This window comes from Stomoxys calcitrans, chromosome 4 (genome assembly GCF_963082655.1).
Source record: "Stomoxys calcitrans chromosome 4, idStoCalc2.1, whole genome shotgun sequence".
Taxonomy (NCBI): Eukaryota; Metazoa; Arthropoda; class Insecta; order Diptera; family Muscidae; genus Stomoxys; species Stomoxys calcitrans.
Genome location: NC_081555.1, coordinates 135,526,685 through 135,547,557, shown reverse-complemented (window position 1 = coordinate 135,547,557; position 20,873 = coordinate 135,526,685). Strand labels below are relative to the sequence as shown.

The following is a 20,873-nucleotide window of genomic DNA, read 5'->3' as shown; positions in this document are numbered from 1 at the left end:
TACCGACCGTTTCTTAACTCGGAATTTGTCGACCTGAAAGGCTTCGGGTTAACCAAGTTTATTGACGGCAGTGGAGGTCACCCTGGCGCAGAGGTTAGCATGTCCGCCTATGACGCCGAACGCCTGGGTTCGAAATCTGGCGAGACCATCAGAAAAAATTTTCAGCGGTGGTTTTCACCTCCTAATGCTGGCAACATTTGTGAGGTACTATGCCATGTAAAACTTCTCTCCAAAGAGGTGTCGCACTGCGGCACGCCGTTCGGATTCGGCTATAAAAAGGAGGACCCTTATCATTGAGCTTTAACTTGAATCGGACTGCACTCATTGATATGTGAGAAGTTTGCCCCTGTTCCTTAATGGAATGTTCATTGGCCTCTGGCTTTCACAGCCATATCATCTGCCCTTTCATCCCACCTTACTCCTTCAAGGTTCATCTCAGGTATCCGATCGGAAACCTCTTCCCTTTCTTCCATGTTTCCGTGGTCGCCTACATTCTCCCATCCCCTTAAGTCTCATAGCCACAGTGGCAGCCTCACACTTAATCTGCATGTCAATGGGTCGGATAACTAGAATAGTCTCCAGTGCCCTAGTGGGGGTGGTCCTCATCGCTCCGCCTATGCCAATACAACATGTTCTCTGAACCTGTTGAATGGTCCTTATGTGACACTTTTTCTGCATAGCAGTCCACCAAACTACTGAGGCGTAAGTAAGTATTGGTCAAATCACGCTCCTGTAAAGCCAGAGGACTATCCTCCGATTCAGGCCCCATTTCGAGCCTAAGGCCCGTCTACATAGTGCCCAACATCTGTGAGCCTTCTCAGTACGCTCCTGTCCAAGATCACACCTAAGTGTCTGATGCGGCTAGCTTTACTCCTTCGATAGTTAGCGTGCTTTCTACAGACAGACGGACGAACGGACATGGCTAGATCGACTGAAAATATCATGACAATCAAGAATATATACACTTTATGGGGTCCTAGTCGAATATTTCGAGGAGTTACAAACGGAATGACAAAATTCGATAACCCCCATACTATGGTGATGGGGGTAATCTACGGTGGGGAGGCCACCGTAGCGCAGAGGTTAGCATGTCCGCCTATGACGCTGAACGCCTGGGTTCGAATCCTGGCGAGACCATCTGAAAAAATTTTCAGCGGTGGTTTTCCCCTCTTAATGCTGGCAACATTTGTGAGGTACTATGCCATGTAAAACTTCTCTCCAAAGAGGTGTCGCACTGTGGCGCGCCGTTCGGACTCGACTATAAAAAGGAGGTCCCTTATCATTGAGCTTAAAACTTGAATCGGACTGCACTCATTGATATGTGAGAAGTTTGCCCCTGTTCCTTAATGGAATGTTCATTGGTCTCTGGCTTTCACCGCCATATCATCTGCCCTTTCATCCCACCTTACTCCTTCATGGCCAGACACCAAAACGATGCGGATTTTCCCATCCTTAGAGAAGGCTTTAATCACCTTCATGCACTGCAAGACTGTTCGTGACCTTATCGTCCTGGTTGTTATTGCCCTCAAGGCAAGATCGGTAAAGATGTTCACACTCGACGTCCTCGCGTTAGCACCACAGCACTTCGCGCATTCCGTGATCGCCCGGATCTCCACCTAAATGTTATCAAATGCGATGCATTTGATAACAGTTAGTTGTTTTAAGTCTCCCGACTGCCTACCCAAATATAATTCAGATCGGACTATATTTAGATATAGCTGCCATACGGACTACTCTGCCGGTTAGGGGTCTGAAGCCTACAAGACCTTAATTTATTACCTGGTACCGCCGAAATTTAAAACAGTGAGTTGTTTTAGGCCTGACTATATCCAATCCAATTATGGTTCGGATCGGACTATTTTTAGATATAGATATAGACCGATCTGCCGATCAAGAGGCTGAAGCCCATAAAAGCTGTATTAATTATCCGATTTCGTTGAAATTTGAAACGCTGAGTTGCTTTAAGCCTCCCGACATCCGACCCAACCATAGTTCAGATCGGACTATATTTAGATGCCATATAGATCGATCTCAAGGTTAAGGGTCTGAAGTCCATAACAGCTATATTTATTACCCGATTTCGCTGAAATTTTAAGGGGTGAAGAAACGCTCATCCCCACTCAATTACGGATGTACCTACGCCGTAGCTTATGGCCCCCGTCGGAACCATACTGTTACTTCAACAAATCTCAGGAGACATCGCAAGTTCATCTAGATCACAGAAGAAACGTTTCCGATGAATGGAGAGCCTACGTCCCTGCAAACCCGGATAAGAACACAGCAAGTGCTCAGAAGTCTCCTCCTCATCGAGGCAACTCCTACAGAAGTCATTGTGCGGTATCCCCATGCGCGCCACCATGCGGCCTGCGGCGCAGTGTCCTGCTATGACCCCTATTAATATACTCATCGACCACCAGCAACTCTCTAGTCCTTCTCCGGTCGGTTGTTGTTGTTGTTGTAGCAGTTTATTGTGTTCTATCTTTCGTCTGCTTGATTCTGTTGAGTGTCAAGACCCAGGAACTCTGCGACTAAGATGGGGTGCGTCCACAGGGATCTGGGTCTGAGTCGAGTGGGTCTGGCCGGGCAGTTAAACAGGTGACGTATATCGTGCGGTCCCTGGTCACAATCGGGACATACATCTTCCACGTCGGCATCAATCCTAGCTCTGTGGGAATTGAGGCGGCTGCATCTGCCGGAACGTAATTGAGCCAGAACCACTCTGGTTTGCCGGGGGAGGTCGATTTCTTCGGGTGCAATGGGTGGCGGTCGTTCTCCAAGGACTACATTCACCCGGTAGCCAATTACCGCGTCTGCTACCGTATCTGCATGAATGTTATTCAGACCCGCTTGATATCCGGTCGGTGACCGGCCATAGCGTCCTTGCAGTCCGGCAACCATCCACCGAGTTACAATTCAACACCTGCGTCGCTCTGGCCATCCCCTCAACTATGTTCAGTAGCTCGACCAATGGCACATAGGCAAGACTGATGACTGGTCCGCCCGGCGCTGACGAACCCCTGCTGGCGCACTCGTCCACCCTCTTATTCCCTTGAATCCCCTCATGCCCAGGACCCCTTTTCAGAGTCATATCGTGGGCCCGGAGCGTAAGCAGGGACTCCAAACAATCCGCCACGCATCTCGACCTCAAGATTCTCGTCCCTTAGACCTTAAGCGCCGCCTTACTGTCCACATAAATTCTAAGTTTCGAGGGCGGTAAGTCCCTTACCAGAATTTCTTCTTGGGCCACTGCAATCCGGATTTAGTGGCCAAGGTAAACGTAGTTTAAATCCAATTAGGAAGTAAATCTAAGCTGATCGGTATGCTAATCAATGGGTCTTGCTCTTCTCCTTCTTAGCGTTGCAAACAAATGCAGTTATAATACCCTGTACCAGAGTGGTGGTGTAGGGTATAAATGGTGGTGGGTATCCAAAGTTCGGCATGGCCTTACTTAACACGGTTGTTTTGTATTGGGTTGCCCAAAAAGTAATTGCGGATTTTTCATATAGTAAGCGTTGACAAATTTTTTTCACTCTGTAATTGCGTTCTTTCTTGTGTCAGTTATCAGCTGTTACTTTTAGCTTGCTTTAGAAAAAAAGTGTAAAAAAAGTATATTTGATTAAAGTTCATTCTAAGTTTTATTAAAAATGCATTTACTTTCTTTTAAAAGATCCGCAATTACTTTTTGGGCAACCCAATAGTAATGTAATTTTCCTTCATTTTGTTAACCCAACTCGTATTTTTATGTGTTTTTTTTTTTGGATGTTTTTTTTAGTTTCTTCTACATTTTAAGTTTTTCGATTTTTTTTTCTTTTGGGGGTTTTGGCTTGGTTGTGGACACAATTTAGTGAATGAGTTAAACAACAAATTCTTGGAAATCTTTTCTTTTTTTGTTTCTTAATGAAAGCCCGATGGATGAGGGGCTGGCGGTCTGGCGATCTGTCTTCTCTTGTCTCTCACCCTCTCCACATTACTTTGGCTGAAGTTTGGCCCTCCCCAAAACCACAAAAAAGGCTGCGAACACACTCGGCCACTCGGTGTGATTATAATGACAAAAACATAATTATTAAATGGCCATTACAAAAGCCATAAACAAGAACCTGTTGACAACCGACCTACCAACCGAACAACCAAGCGACCGACTATACATATCTATTGGGATTTGACGGCGGGATGCTACTTCTCTTCTCAGTTTTGGTTTTGACCAAATAGCCTAAGTCCGACTAAGGCACACGTACCGAAAGATATTGAATGCGATTTTGAGGAAAGGTGTTGTCTACTGTTCATTGACCGCAAAAGTCAACAAATTTTAATTATGTTTATATATTCGATCGTTTTTTTCCCTTTTTGATGGTGTATTGAAAAAAAAAAATGTATTGGACGTTTGAGGCTAAGTTTAAATAACTTATGTTACTAAAGCATTTGGGTTTTTGCAAACGAGAGGGTGCTTGGCCATTCAATGAATGCAAAGAACTTTTCAGCGGCTTAAGAACTCAAATAGAAGCATCTGTCTAAAAAAAGATTTTGAACCACTAACATCTACAATCTTAAAGAGAATGCTTGAAATTTCATGCGTTTCACTCCTGAAACAAGTAAAGAGGAATCGAGTTTGTTCCGAACTTTGAAAATCCCCCAACTGGTCAGTCAGGGGAAAAATGCACAATTTATGAACCCATAGCAGCTATATCGAGTATGATCCGATCTGGACTAAACTCGACACGGACATCGGGAGCTAAACGCAATCACATTCCAAAACCGCTAAACGAGTCATTAACCTATATATCCAAATGAAGTCTGATTTGCACCATATTTAGGAAGGATATCCTATGCAGGACCACCGTAGCACAGAGGTTAGCGTGTCCGCCTATGACGCTGAACGCCTGTGTTTGAATCCTGGCGAGACCATTAGAAAAAATGTTCAGCAGTGGGTTCCCCTTCTAATCTGGATATTCCCTGGCAACATTTGTGAGGTACTATGCCATGTAAAACTTCTCTCCAAGGAGGTGTCGCACTGCGGCACGCCGTTTGGACTCGGCTATAAAAAGGAGGTCCCTTATCATAGAGCTTAAAACTTAAATCGGTATATACTATACAGGGAGCTCATATAACTCACCGTTCCAAAAGCCACCAAAATCGAGTAATAAATGCGGCGTTTAAGAAAAAATAAAGACCGATCTAAAGCATATAGGAAGACGGGCCTCAAAGGGTCTTAAACAGCATATCCATATATAGGTTGCTCTAGACCATATTCGGTACGAATGACGAGGAGTCCAAAGTTGCTAATTGTATTAATTCAATAAAATCGGGTAGAGTGATTTTTGTAGGAGCTATAGGAAAGTTTAAAAAAACATATAAAATTCAGAAAAATGCGTGAAATCTTTTTTTGAATCGATAGAAGGGTCCATATAATTTAATGTTTGAAGATTACTTCATGCAAATGTTGACCGTGACTGCGCCTCAAATTGTTCGCTTAGTCCAATTTTGGTATACTGCTTCCAACTTTTCGGCCGGTATCTCACGAATAAATGATTCAATGTTGTCTTCTAATGCGCCGTTTTAAGCAGGTTTGTATGTATAGACATGAGCTTTAATATAGCCCCATAAAAAATAGTCTAAAGGCTTTAAATCGCACCATCTAAACGGCCAATTGACCGGTCACGAACGTGAAATACAATTTTCACCCAACTCGCCTCTCACTAACTTCGTTGTTAAGCGTGCTGTATGGCATGTGGCACCGTCTAGTTGAAACCACATGTCATGCAAGTCAAGCTCTTGCATTTTGGGCAAAAAAAAGTTCCATATCATCTCACGATAGCGCTCGCTATACACAGTTAGGTTACGATTTGCATCATCTTTGAAGAAGTACGGTCTAATGAAGCCACCAGCCCATAAACCGAACCACACTTTTTCTGGATGCATAGGTAGCTCTTGCAATGCTGCTGGCTGATCTTCTCTCCAAAATCGACAATTCGTGCCGTGTGGCATGTGACACCGTCTTGTTAAAACCACCTGTTATGCAAGACAAGCTCTTGCATTTTGGAAAAAAAAAGTTGGATATCATCTCACGATAGCGCTCACCATTCACGGTTACGTTACGATTCGCATCATCTTTGAAGATATACGGTCCAATAATGCCACAAGTCCATGAACCACACCAAACTGTGACTTATTCTGGATGCATTGGTAGCTCTTGCAATACTTCTGGCTGATCTTTACTCTAAAATCGAAAATTCGTGCTGTATGGCATGTGGCACCGCCTTGTTGAAATCACATGTCATGCAATTGAAGTTCATGCATTTTGGGCAAAAAAAGTTGGATATCATCTCACGATAGCGCTCACCATTCGCAGTTACGATTCGCATCACATTTTAAGAAGTACGGTCCAATGATGCCACCAGCCCATAAACCCCACCAGACTTTTTCTAGATGCATAGGTAGCTCTTGCAATACTTCTGGCTGATCTTCACTCCAAAATCGACAATTCGTGCATGTGACACCGTCTTGTTGAAAACATATGTCATGCAAGTCAAGTTCTTGCATTTGGCTGAAATTTTGCATGTAGTGTTCTGTTATGACTTTCAACAACTGTGCAAAGTACGGTCAAAATCGGTCTATAACCTGATATAGCTCCCATATAAACCGATCTCCCAATTTGACTTCTTGAGTACTTACAAGCCGCAATATTTTTATGTGACATATTATTGTTCATGTTCGTGGTTTTGTATATTTACGTAGTTGCAAGTCTTAATCTTCGGTCAAAGCAAATGCGGTTTAAATTGTTACTTTATTTTTCATTGTTTTACTTCTGTAAAAAAAAAAACATCAAAACGGTGTTAATGTTAAAAAATATATAAAAAAAATCATGTTTTATATACGAGTATGTACTTCGCTTTAATTTTGTGGCTTTGAACTAGCCTTGTGATTAACGTGAAATAAACAACCACAGCTGGTGCAAGGAATCTAAACATAGTGTTTTCTGTTGAATGAATCTGATAGCAAAAGCTAGGCACGACGTCACCAGCACCCCCCAATAGAATGCACAAAGGTTTGCTTTTACCACATCCCTTAGAGGGTTCCAGGAAATTTTGAAAAATTTACAATGTGTCGATATTTAATCGAGTGTGTTTCCTGTTTAACCACAACTAATAGTGTGGTGTGGTTCCGGGAAATAAATTCGCCAACAATTACACTCATTGTTTGGCATTCAATCGGCATGGAAGTGCTGCGAACACTGCTTTACTATTGCGGTCTATGACATTGTATGGCTCATAAATAAAATTCGGAGTTTATATTTAAAAAAACATACACTCCCTTGCACTATATCTCCTACATGCGATAGTCGAATGTAAATAAATAATAAATATGGCAAAATAGCATACCCATAATGCCACAATCCCAATAAAGTAAAGGCACCAATCTAAGACATTGATAAGAGCAACAATTATGTCTTTGTCCGTCCATCCGTCCGTCCGTCCGCCTGTCTGTGTAAATGTCAACTTATTCCTTAACACTGTTGTACGCACTTTTCAGCCTTAACATGGTACTTTTGTTCTGGAACGCGTAGTGTAGTTTTAGTAAAAATTACCTCTTTTTGTTACAGCTATGCTGAAATAAAGGGTGCTTCAATTTGTAATGCTTGGTAATGTGAGTGAAGAGAAATTCAAAATTTAACAAGTGGAGACACAAACCAGTGCCCTAACAGCCCTCTGTTATTGGCATTAGCAGAACACTGTTAAGCATTTTGGTCCCTCAAACACTTAGACCTAGAAATATATCAGCATCGTGCTCTATTCTCATATATCTATATATAACATATTGCCATTGGCCTCGAAATTGGATATCAAAGTAGTTTTCTAATCTCAAATAGCTTTCATTTAAATACCTTATTGCAAAAGTAAGCAAATATGTCAGGTGTGGGGCATGGGCCCCAAAAACCATCAATATCGAGCTCCACTGTCTTGAAAATCCAAATTATCTTGGTGAGCAAATACGTTTTATTTAGGGGTTTTTATGGCGGTGGGACCTCCCCTAGACACTTGGTCCCGAATGTTGATTCGTGGTCTATTTGAGCCTCATATTTCCATAGTCGGCAAACATAACCGCTTTGGGGGTGTTTTGGGAGATGAGGCGGCCACTCAGTGCCTTGGCCTTAGAAATATATATCAGACTAGTGTTCTACTCCAAAATACCTTTCATATTAGTCCCATATTGCAATGGCCAGCAAAAACTTCCTATTTGGCTGGTGTTATGAAGCGGGGGTGGCACCATATAGACTTTTTCCCGAATATTGATATCAGATTAGTGCTTTACTCCCAAAGACCTTTCATTTGAGCCCCATATTGCTATGGTCGTAAATTTGTCCTTATTGCGGGCAGGGGCGGCCCCCAAACACTTCGTCCCAGATTTGAATATCAGATTCGTATTCTACACTAAAATACCTTTTATTTAAGCCCCATATTGCCATGCTCAGTAAATAAGTCCTGATTGGGGGGTATTTTGGGGAAGGAATGGACCCAGAGAAACTTGGTTCCACGCTTGGATATTAGATTAGTATTCTACTCGCAAATGCCTTCCATTTAAGTTGCTATGGTCGGTATATATGTCCGATTTAGGGGTGTTAAGGGGGTTGGGGTGGTCCCCCAAACACTTGTTCCGATAATTGGATATCAGATACGTTTTCTAAATTTAAATACCTTTCATTTGAGACCCAAATTGTCCTGATTGGTCTATATATATATATAGTGTATTTGGTAGGTTGTGGGGTGAGGGGGACGGTCCGCCCCTTCAGATATCAAAAAAATTGGTCCTTTTTTTCACCACGGAATTATTATGCACCATCTGCGAAAATTGCAAGCAAATCGGTTGAGCCGTTCTTGAGCCTATAAGCACCACACAAACAAACCAAACAAACAATAAGACTGGCTGGCCCGGTGCACTTTGCTACACCATAAAATGGCTATTTGAAAATGGTTTTTTCTTTAAGCAATTTTTAGGTGGAGATCACGACATTCAGTGCTACGGATCCGATCCACACTAATTAATTCCAGCGGATACTAAGGAATTAATTTTTATGTCAGTTTTGTACTCTGCTTGTAAATACCTTTCATTTGATATCCATATTGTCTCTGTGCTGGGGGGTTTTTTGGGGGGGTTGGGAAGGCCCTTCAGGTACCAAGGAATTAATGTTTATGTCAGATTTGTACTGTACTTGTAAATACCTCTCACTTGATACCATATTTCCCTTGATAAGCAGTGAAAGTGTCCCCCTGGGGGGTTTTTGTGAGGGTGGGGCGGTGTGGGACCCCTCCCCCAACCCCCAAAGGTGAAATTTGTATACAATGTTCGTACTCTACTCTTAAATACCTTTCATTTGATACCCATATTGACCCAATCGGTAAATATGTCCGTTCGGATGGGTTTTGGGATGGGGCGTCCCCCCAGGTTATTTGACCCCAACATTTTATACCAATTTCGCGTTTTTCGGATACCATAAGGTGGTATACAAAAATTTCGCTTAAAACGGTGCACCCATCTGTCTCCCTGAAAGTAGTGGGGTGCACCCATCTGTCCCCCTCAAGTAGTGGGGTGCACCCATCTGCCCCTTCTGAATGTAGTTAACTATTTTCACCGGGGGCTCAAGCTCTACTATCTGTAAAAATTTCATTTTTGCGTCCATCTATGTTCAAAAACGTAATTGTGTATACCCAACAGGACAAAAAAATCTTAAGCGCCACTTCATGATCAATTTAACTACCATATAGTTAAATTTTCACTCATTTGATGTTCACTTTTTTTGAGTGTAGGTAAATACTAAGGAAGATTTTGACCTCGAAACCTTTTACAGTCGGGGTATATTCAGAAGTCTGAGAATGTATAGACAGTGTCTGAGAGGAAACACTAGAAGGTTCCTTCTTCTGTTCCTGAGGTATCAAAATGGACGAAAACGTCTAAGTGAGTCTGAAGGCCACTTAAACCTAAGCTAAACTTACTCATGCTGACATAGTTCCAAGTGTTTGCCCGCACTTAGTTGCAACCGCATTTAGCTCGCATATGCACTTAGCTCGCATCCGCACTTAGCTTGCACCCGCACTTAGCTCGCATGCGCACCTTCCAACGACTGTGAAAAGTACGGTTCGAATGGGTCCATAACCTGATATGGCTCCCGATTTGACTTTTGAAATTTTGCACATAGTATTCTGTTATGACTCCCAACAACTAAGCCAAGTACGGTTTATACTGGTCATGAATCTGATATAACTCCCAAATAAATCGATCTCCCGATTTGATTTGCACAGCCCATAGAAGCCCCCCCGATCTCTCGATTTGACTTCTTGAGCCCTTGGAAGCCACAATTTACATCCGATTTGGCTGAAATTTTGCATATAGTGTTATGTTATGACTTCAAACAACTATGTCAAGTACGGATTGAATCGCTATATAACCTGTTATAGCACCTATATAAACCGATCTCCCGATTTAACTTATTGAGCCCATAGAAGGCCCAATTTTTGTCCGATTTGGCCGAAAATTTGCACATGATGTTCTGTTATGACTTAAAATAACTGTGCCGGGAACGGTCCATAACCTGATATAGCTCCCATATAAACCGATATCCCGATTTGACTTCTTGAGCCCACGGAAGCCTTAATTTTCATCCGAATTATCTAAAATGTTGAACATAGTGTTCTGTTATGACTTTAAACAACTGTGCCACATACGGTCTATAAGCTGATATAGTTCAGATATTTCAGCAGAATACCACCATGGATTCTGGGTTCCCAAGATTCGGCCTGACCATGTCCATGTATTCTTGTGATCAAGTTACAGGTCGCATTTATTGTCCGATTGTCTTGAAATTTTATACAAGTCTCTTTTTTGGCCCAGGGACGAAAGCTATTGAAATTTGAACAAAATCGGTTCACATTTAGATATAGCTCCCATATATATCTTTTATCCGATATGGCTTTTTAAGGCTGTAGAAGCCACAATTGTGGTCCGATCTTTACAAAATTTGGCATGGGGTGTTTTATTCAATGTCCTCATATGTATGGAAAACTTCGTCAATATCGGTCCAGATTTAGATATAGCTCCCATATATATCTTTCATTCAATATGGAGTTTAATGGCTATAGTAGCCACAATTTTGGTCCGATCCTTACAAAATTGTGCACCAAATGTTTTCTTTAAAACTTCAAAACGATTGCAAAATTTTATAAAAATCGGTTCAAATTTAGATATAGCTCCCATATATAACTTTCATCTGATATGGCCGTTTAAGGCTGTAGAAGCCACAATTTTGATCCGATCTTTACCAAATTTGGCACGGGGTACTTTATTTTACGTCTTCATATGTGTGCAAAATTTCATAAAAATCGGTTCAGATTCACATACATACCTCCCATGCATATCTTTCATCCGATATGGAATTTTATGGCTATAGCAGCCACAATTTTGGTCCGATCTTTACAAAATTGTGCACAAAGTGTTTTCTTTAAACTTCAATACGACTGCAAAATTGTATAAAAATCGGTTCATATTTAGATATAGCACCCATATATATATTTTATCCGATATGGAGTTTTAAGGCTGTAGAAGCCACAATTGTGGTCCGATCTTTACAAAATTTGGCACGGGGTCCTTTATTTGACGTCTTCATATGTGTGCAAAATTTCATAAAAATCGGTTCAGATTCAAATATGCCTCCCATATATATCTTTCATCCGATATGGAATTTTATGGCTATAGCAGTCACAATTTTGGTCCGATCTTTACAAAATTGTGCACGAAGTGTTTTCTTTAAAACTTCAATACGACTGTAAAATTTTATAAAAATCGGTTCAAATTTAGATATAGCTCTCATATATATCTTTCATCGTATATGGCCGTTTAAGGCTGTAGAAGCCTCAATTTTGGTCCAATCTTTACAAAATTTGGCATGGGGTGTTTTATTCAACGTCGTTATATGTGTGCAAAATTTCATAAAAATCTGTTCAGATTCAGATATACCTCCCATATATATCTTTCATCTGATATGGCCATTTAAGGCTGTAGAAGCCACAAATGTGGTCCGATCTTTACAAATTTTGGCACGGGGTGCTTTATTTGACGTCTTCATATGTGTGCAAAATTTCATAACAATCGGTTTAGATTCAGATATACCTCCCATATATATCTTTCATCTGATATGGCCGTTTAAGGCTGTAAAAGCCACAATTTTGGTCCCATCTTTACAAAATTGTGCACGAAGTGTTTTCTTTAAAACTTCAATACGACTGTAAAATTTTATAAAAATCGGTTCAAATTTAGATATAGCTCTCATATATATCTTTCATCGTATGTGGCCGTTTAAGGCTGCAGAAGCCTCAATTTTGGTCCAATCTTTACAAAATTTGGCATGGGGTGTTTTATTCAACGTCGTTATATGTGTGCAAAATTTCATAAAAATCTGTTCAGATTCAGATATACCTCCCATATATATCTTTCATCCGATATGGCCGTTTAAGGCTGTAGAAGCCACAATTTTGGTCCGATTTTTACAAAATTGTGCACCAAGTGTTTTCTTTAAACTTCAATACGACTGCAAAATTGTATAAAAATCGGTTCATATTTAGATATAGCACCCATATATATATTTTATCCGATATGGAGTTTTAAGGCTGTACCAGTCACAACTTTGATCCGATCTTTACCAAATTTGGCACGGGGTACTTTATTTGACGTCTTCATATGTGTGCAAAATTTCATAAAAATCGGTTCAGATTCACATATATACCTCCCATATAAATATTTCATCCGATTTGACGTCGTAATACGTGTGCAAAATTTCATAAAATTCGGTTTAGATTTAGATATAGGTCCCCGATATATCTTTCATCCGAAATAGACTTTAGCCTGTAGAAACCATTATTTTCGTCCGATTTAGCATGAGATGTTTTATTTGATGTTCCAGTGCAAAATTTCATTAAAATCCGACCTGCTTTATATATAGCTCCAATGTGTATATTTTATCCGATATGGACTTTTAAGGCAGTAAAAGCCACAATTTTGGTCACATCTTTACAATATAGGGCGTGAGATGTTCTATTTGACGTCCCAGTATGTGGCATCACAATTGGCACAGGTTTTGATATAACTCCCATATAATCTTTTATCCGATATGGCCTTTTAAGGATGTGGAAATCCAAATGTGTTGTCCTATGGTAGGAAAATCTTACAAGGTTCTATTTCATATTGCAATGGGTATTCAAATTGAAGTCTGACTAGATTTCGAGATAAGTTCTACATATAATTTGTACTGCGTACACCAGGTGGTGTAGGGTGTTATATTGTTGGCTCCGGCTACTGGTTTTAATTACAATTTTATGTTTTACTCACAATTCCAAAGATGTAATTACCTGAAACAAAAGTAAAAAATTAGTTAATATGTGTTCATTAATTGTACGAAAAGGATTTCAATAAAGATTGAAAGATTTTGGTAACAATTTTGAGTCATAGCAGCAAGACTTTCGAAAAATGATCATACCCTAAAACGGATACGACCTTTCACTTGGAATTTCCAAATGACCAAATATCATTTTATCTAATCCACAAATGACTGCCAATCGGTTATTTTCCAAAAATCCTATTCTGGTTTTTTTTAGCTTTGCAAAGTGATTAAAATTCAATCACCCCAAAATTAATAAAAAAAAAATTTACATTTGAAAATCCTTTTTGGCAATATGCTCGCAAGCTTAATGTGGCCAAATAAATTCCAACCCCCACCATAACCTTGAAAGCCGGAAACATAATCAAATTAAATATTTAAACACTAAAGATAAATGAATATAAAAAATTTGTATATCAAATGCATGTATTTTCCCATATTTCTCAGTTCTAAACAAAACCCTTATGATGGGCTACAAAGCTTTAGCACTTTTGTTGACAAATCCCCACTAAGCCTCCTAGAGAAACTATGATGATACGCCTGTTGCGTGCGTGCCCACGTTCGCTGCAATCAATTGTGTATAGATAAGATACCTAAGCTGCAGACCCACTAACCTTGTTATACAAAGGCTTTGATCAAATTCCACCGGTAGAAAAAAGTAGAACACAAAATGTATGTGCAAATAGTCACAAGCTCTGCAGAAACTAATGCAAAAATTGTCCATGGATGTACTATTTGGGATCATAATTCATTATTAAGGTTATCAATAAAACATTACTGTCAATGAGGACAACAACGTGCAGAAATTGCGGTGTTGCCAATTGTTGTTAAGTTGGTGAAGGTAAAATCTTAATGTATTAGGTTGCCCAAAAAGTAATTGCGGATTTTTTAAAAGAAAGTAAATGCATTTTTAATAAAACTTAGAATGAACTTTAATCAAATATACTTTTTTTACACTTTTTTCTAAAGCAAGCTAAAATTAACAGCTGATAACTGACAGAAGAAAGAATGCAATTACAGAGTCACAAGCCGTTGAAAAAATTTGTCAACGCCGACTATATGAAAAATCCGCAATTACTTTTTGAGCAACCCAATAATATTTTCCAAAGACAATATTAGCCAGTAGAAGCGAGCAAAGTTCGAACGGGACGAATCTTACAAACCCTAAAGCATGGACGGCATTTGCCAAGTTGCCCGGCTTCTCGTTGCCACCCACTGCCACCCACTGCCCCTCTTTGGACCTCAACAGCATAGGCTTACTGGTCGAGCACGAGAAGGGAAGAAGGAAGCCGTATAGAAATCCAAGAAAGAGCAAATGGGAGAGTTTCAGGGAACACATGCAGAGGCTTGGGTCACCTGAGGGGGCCCTATATCGGACTCCACAGTGTGCGCAGTTCTTTTAACAGAACAGAAATGCGGGGTTGCCAATTGTTGTTTAGTTGGTGAAGGTAACATTTTAATGTAATATTAAAGACAATATTAACCAGTAAAAGCGTTGGGATGGGACGAATCTAATAAACGCTGAACCACGGACAGCATTTGTCAAGATGCCCGGTATCTCGTAGCCACCTACTGCTCCTCTTTGGACTGCAACAGCATAGGCTTACAGGTTGAGCACTAGAAGGGAAGAAGAAAGCCGTACAAAAATCCGAGGAAGACCAAATGGGAGAGTTTCACAAACCATATGCAGAGGCTTTGGTCCCTTGGGGGGGGGGGGGGGGGGGAGCTATTTTGGACTACATAGTGTCCGCAGTTCTATTAAAGAAATGCTCTAATGAATGGAAGGTTTTCCGGAACGAGTAACGCTGCGTAAGACCAATCAATCGTAGTGGACTTCAGAATGAATGGAAGGTTTTCCGGAACGAGTAACGCTGCCTAAGACCAATCAATCGTAGTGGACTTCAGAATAAAAGATATTCTGGATGAAAAGCCGGAAGCTATTGTAACAAGGCCTAATGAGAGGGAGAGAGAGAACGCGGAAGATAGCCGGGACGAATATCACAGAGTTTTTATCTGGTTCAAGGAGGCGAAAAAGAAAATTTTTGATAAAAAAAACCCCTTGAGTTCTCAAAACGCAAAGCCCATATCCCCCATTCGGGCTTATGATTTGTATACCCATTACCATACGAGAGGGGTATACTAGTCTAGTCTTTCCATTTTTAACACCTCGAAATATTGACATCGTCTCGACATCCTGAGAATATCTAGCCATGTCCGTCTGTCGAAATCACGATAGCAGTCGAGCGGTCGAAAGCTAGCCGCTTGAAATTTTCCACTGATACCTAATATTTATGGAGGTCATTGGGGATTGCAAATGGGGCCATATCGGTTTAGATTTTTTTTGAGCCCCTAGAAATCTCAATTTTTGTCTGATTTGCCCATGAACATTCCAGTCAAGATTTTCCGATTTGACTTCTTGAGCACCTGGAAGACGAAATTTTTGTCTGATTTGGCTGAAATTTTGAACATAGTGTTATGTTATGACTTCCAACAACTGCACCAAGCACCGTCCAAATCGGTCTATCGCCTGATATAGCTGCCATATAAATCGATCTCTCCATTTGACTTCTTGAGCCCCTGGAAGCCACAATTTGCATCCGATTTGGCTGAAATTTTGCACATAGTGTTATGTTATGACTTCCAACCACTGTACGAAGCACGGTCTAAATTGGTCTATAACCTGATATAGCTCCCATATAAACCGACCTCCCGATTTGACTTCTTGAGCCCCTGGAAGCCGCAATTTTTGTCTGATTTGGCTGAAATTTTGCATATAGTGTTATGTTATGACTTCCAACAACTGCACCAAGTACGGTCCGAATTGGTCGATAACCAGTTATAGCTCCCATATAAACCGATCTCCCGATTTGACTTCTTGACACCCTGGGAGCCAAAATTTTTATCCGATTTGGCTGAAATTTTGCACATAGTTATGTTATGACTTCCAACAACTGCACCAAGTACGGTCCAGATATAGCTCCCATATAAACCGATCTCCCGATTTGACTTTTTTAGCCCCTGGAAACCGCAAATTTTGTCTGGTTTGGCTGAAATTTTGCACATAGTGGTCCGTTATGACTTCCAACAACTGCACCAAGTACGGTCCAAATCGATTTATAACTTAATATAGCTCCCATATATATCGATCTTCCGATTTGACTTCTTCAGCCCCTGGAAGCCTCAATTTTTGTCTGATTTGGTTGAAATTTTGCACATAGTGTTCTGTTATGACATTCAATAACTGCGCCAAGTTCCGTCCAAATCGGTCCATAACCAGATATAGCTCCCATAATTTAGCAGAATCCATGGTGGTGGGTTCCCAAGCTTCGGCCCGGCCGAACTTAGCACGCTTTTACTCATTTGTATTCCATATGTCCTAAACACATGCAAACATTTTTTTACACCAATCAATATTTGTACCACGTTTGCGCTCTTTTATTTTGATCTCCAAAATTCTTTCTGCTCGAGATCATTTTCAATTCCAAGAATAATATAGCCAAGAACTTCTAAAAGTTAGGCAAGTGTGTGCTATAGTCAAAACACTATGACTGGCATTCTGATACGATTGATTAAGGTGCTCTACATACCCAACGATCCATGAGTACAATGTAGAGCACGCTTTTATTTTGAAACTGGGCTCAATAAGTTCCCTAACTCTTTCAAGCTCAGTATGGAAGAAGAAAGACTTATTTTCCACTATTCCACTATACGCCACAAACTAATCATCAATGCTACGAACCACAAGCACATCAACATTGTCAATCTTTTTTTGTGCACTTGTGCACTTGCTAGTGCCTTTTGTAGCCTCCAAGCAAATACACTAAAATATGCCGATTTTGAAATTGTCTTTACCCGAAATGGGTATTTTGGTGATTTTTGTTAATAAATCGGTCAAAATTAATTTTTGGTTTTTTAAAGACACCTGTATTTGTAAAATTCAAAAAAATTATTAAGATATCTCTTTTAATTTTTTTCTTAAAACTTTTTTGAAAATCGGACCACAAATGAAGATTTGGCAAACTGAGCAATTTTTTGAAAAGCCTGGAATGCTTGGAATTTTGCACATGATCTCCATAAGAACACAGCTCTAACCATCTCAAATTTCAAAGAGTTATCTCTATTTCAAAGAGATAAATCCATGCATTCTCCAATAACATATTTTTCATTACTTTTTTTTAGGTTCTATCCCACTGTGCGTTGTGCTACTGAAACGAGGCAGGTTTCGAAGATCAGCGAGATCATGGAAAGTTCACCGAGTAGACTATCTAGAAATGAGATATAGGATACCGAACTTTAGACTTCCGTCTTTGGCCGGGACCACTCTGCGGTTGTAGAAGAATGTGAAATCTGTATGCTTAGTCCTCAATATGAGACGGAGGAAAGAGTTCGAAAGGCGCTGGTCATTTTCATCTCATTCAGAAGAATGTTAGGTGGAAAGTGGAGAGTTGGCGTGAAGATGATTTACGGCATGTTCACGGTCTATGTGAAACCAGTGCTGGCATATGGTTCACTGGTGTGATGGTAATCTGTGCAAAGAAGGATTCGTACCACTGAATTCTAGATGGTGCAAAGACGGGCTTGCGTTGAAATCATCGCAGCTTTTAGGTCCATACCAAAGACAACTCGGCATACTGAGAAAGAAAGGGAAGTCCATTCAGACTACGATATATGCGGCGGGAAGGGGGGACTGACGAAGTGCTCACTGAGCACTGCTCAGACTATCTGGAATCGAGATCGATTCAGAATAGGAATTTCAGAAATCGCTTTCTCTGGAGAGAGGGGTGGGAGACGGACTATGTGTTTGAGGAAAATGAAACCTCGGTCGTCACAGATGGCTCCAAGGGAAAGGTGTCTACTCTGTGGCACTCGATACTTGTATGCCAGTGAGACTGTCGGACGAGAATATAGGGTTTTAGGCAGAGGTCTGTGTCATTGGGGGATTTACCGCTTTCGAAACTCAGGATTTGTGTGGACACTATGATGGCACCGGATTCGAGGACAGAGAGGTCAAAGTGCGTGGTGGAGTGTTGGACTCATGCAAGCGAAAAATTGTATTTCCGGACTCAATGATTTCCCGGATGAGAAGGCCAATGACTATCCCAGGAAAGGCAAAAACATTTGGGTCATTAAGTCCATCTCGAAAGAGATATGACAACATCATTAGAAAAATGGTTCTAGCCCTAACAGGCAAACAAATTGTAGGTTCGTCTCCCATACCCCAATTTTCAAAACGCCAGATCTCGCAGATGCCTGCATCGATTTAAGTGAAATTTTGTATGTCACCTTATGGTACCCCAAAAACACGAAATTGATATAAAATTTTTGGGTCAAATTACCTGGGGGACGCTCCACCCCAAAAACCCACCCGGACGAACATGTTTAGCGATTGGGACAATATGGGTATCAAATGAAAGGTATTTAAGAGTAGAATACGAACTTGGTATACAAATTTCGATCAAAGTGTTCGGGGAGAGGGGGGGGGGGGGGGGGGGCTGTCCCCCGACCTCCAAAAAATTACTTTTTCACGGCTTTGGGCAATATGGGTATGAAATGAAAGGTATTTTAAAGTAGAGTATAAATCTGACATAAAAATTTATTCCTTGGTTTCCGGGGCCTCCTTACCCCCCAAAACCGCCCGCACGGTATATTTACCAATTGGGTAAATTAAAGGTATTTAAGAGTAGAGTACGAACTTGGTAGGCAAATTTCGCCCAAAGTGTTCGAGGGTCCCCCCAAACTCTGACATACAAATTTATTCCTTGGTGTCTGAGGGGCCTCCCCACCCCCCAAAACCTCCTTATACCAATTGGGACTATATGGACATCAAAGGTATTTTAAGGTAGAGTACACATCCGACATAAACATTTATTCATTGGTGTCTGAGGGGCCTCCCCAACCCCCAAAACCGACCCGCAGAACATATTTACAAATTGGGACAATATGGGTATCAAATGAAAGGTGTTTGGATTTCGAGTACACATCTGTTATAAAAATTTGGTTCAAGGTGTCTACGGGGCCTCCCCAACCACAAAACCCCTTAACGGGCATGAATGTTCAACGTCACAAAATGGGTATCAAATGAAAGGTCTTTGGGAATTGACAACGAATCTGGCATACATATTTGGCATAGAGTCTGGGACCGGCCCACCCACCTAATACCCTTCAAAAGAGCGTGTAGTTCGAGCGGAATAATATGTGAATTTAAAGAAAGGTCCATGTCAGTAGAGTTCAAATTTAATGTTGATATAAGGATTCAAGAATCTTGGTCACGTCTAGCCGTTCAGCAGTACATGTACATCGGAACAATAAATTGCTGACATAAATTGTCTTTTGGGTCTAAGCATCGGGGGGAGCGACCCTCTTTACCCAATTAAAACAACTACAAACTGTCATGTAGGACGACCGAAAATGTATTGTACTCAAATTAAAGGATGTGTCAAAGGGCAATCCACCTCCCCCATATCCTATTCAGAAAAAAGGAATTAAAAATTATATACAATATGAAGGCCGATCAGTATAGGACAACAAAAAAAAGTCTTTGGTAGCAGGGTACACTTTTTACCCTCAAATTGGGATAGACACAGGAGGACCTGCGGATCTTTAAGAATGTGGTATCCCAAGAGGTAGCTTTAAAATATGATTTTGAATATAGACAACCTAAACAATAAATAAGTGTGGATCTGAACGAGACCCGTAGCCCCGAATATCTTGATAGCCAATTTCAAAATGCTTGACATTATGGGACTCAAATAAAATCGTGCTCTAGCACAATGCTGATATTAGGGATAGAATCCGCCCCCTAAACTCCTTTCAAACCGGCCATGTTTGTCTGCTATGGCAATAAATAAAAGGCATTTGATAGTAGAAAACGAATTTGATATTCTTTTTGAGGCCAAGTGTTTGGGGGTCGTCTCACCCCCTTTAACTCCCTCTAAAGCAATGACAATTGGGGCTCAAATGAAAGAAATTTGAGTAGAGCACGATTCTGATCTTTTTCAGAGTTAAGTGCGTGAGTAGCCCAACCCCACATACCCCTCAAACTGGCATATTTGTGGAATATGGCCCAAATGTGCTTTTTTGGGAGCAGATTATAAATCTGATATCCACTTTCTGGGCAAACCAACACCAAGAGAATGAAGTAGATGTAACATACACATTTTAATGGGCGGACCATTCCGGAGATCGGTGGGGCGACCACCAAGAAACCGAAATTTGGTATCCCTTTTTAAGATTTATATCTAGAGGGGCCGTCACACCTCCAGAGCTTGCCACATGGAAATATAAACCAATAATGACAATAAGGGGCTCAAATGGAAGGAATTTGAGACTACCACGAATCTGATATATGGGGTCCACCTCACTCCCAAAAATACCCCCATACCGGACATAACCGACCATAGCAATATAAAGCTCAAATGAAATTAATGACGAAATATCTGAAAGGTCGTACCAG

The 20,873-nt window shown here is 40.8% G+C and overlaps 1 protein-coding gene across 2 annotated transcripts in view; it reads right to left on the bottom strand.

The window, feature by feature from the left end:
- The window catches only part of LOC106094632 (mitochondrial cardiolipin hydrolase), a 273,940-nt gene that overhangs the window by 56,217 nt on the left and 196,850 nt on the right, over positions 1–20,873 (bottom strand). The window contains exon 3 of one of the 2 annotated variants that reach the window (XM_059367615.1): positions 12,918–13,391. The exons of the other annotated variant lie outside the window; for it this stretch is intronic. The gene's annotated coding sequence lies outside the window, so the exon portion shown is untranslated. Of the gene's footprint in view, positions 1–12,917; positions 13,392–20,873 lie in introns of those variants that run through there. 2 annotated transcript variants of the gene reach the window in all.